Genomic DNA, 872 nt, shown 5'->3' with positions numbered 1-872 from the left:
TCTCTCAGCTCCCTGCACACCCGAGCCCACCTGCCCGGGCTCAGGTGCACGTTGGTGGCAGAGCGAGGTGGTCTGTGATTCAGGCACAGGCCACTCTTTATTGAGGGATTTGCACACGGAGTTTCACCAGCTTCTAACAGAGGATAATAATGTAACAACGACCCCTCGCAGGGGTGAGGGGAGGATTCAGTGATGTCATGCACTTGAAATGCTAACCCGGTGTCTGGCACAGGTAAGCACTGGGCACCTGTCGCAGATTGCTCAGTCAGCAAGCCCCAGAGCCTTCGCCGGTTATTCCATTGACTTCCGACGGACCTCCTGTTCCCAGCCAATCCCAGCCCCTCCTCACCTCAGTTCTGAGTTAGCGCCCTCCGTTCATTGACGGGTCTCTTGTCTCCTTCCTAAACCCTCGGTGGGATCCTCCTGCTTTAGGATACACACAGGAGCTTCTATGCCTGGTTTGCAATGTCGCGGATGGTCTGTGTCCTCCTGCGCTCCCTCATTCATTCACTCACTTATTCACTCACCCATTCACTCACTCTCTCTCTCAGTCACTCACTCACACTCTCACCCATTCACTCACTCACTCACCCATTCACTTGCTCATTCGCTTACTTATGGACTCACTCACTCCCTCAGTCCTGCATTTACTCACTCACCCCCCACATATATACTTGAAGCTCAGTGTGCTCCAGGCCCTGTACTAGCCCCAGGCAAAGTCCCCGTTCCTGCCCCTTATGAAACAGGGGACACAGGAGGAAGGACCTCGAGGAAGTGATTTCTGAGCTGAAATCAGAAGGATGAACCGGATTTAATCTGGTGGGGGGCCAGGAGCATGGCAGGTGCAGGTTACCTGATCAAAGGCTAAGCAG

Source organism: Mustela nigripes, chromosome 7, assembly GCF_022355385.1.
Source record: "Mustela nigripes isolate SB6536 chromosome 7, MUSNIG.SB6536, whole genome shotgun sequence".
NCBI classification, from domain to species: Eukaryota; Metazoa; Chordata; class Mammalia; order Carnivora; family Mustelidae; genus Mustela; species Mustela nigripes.
This window is presented reverse-complemented; position numbering follows the sequence as displayed.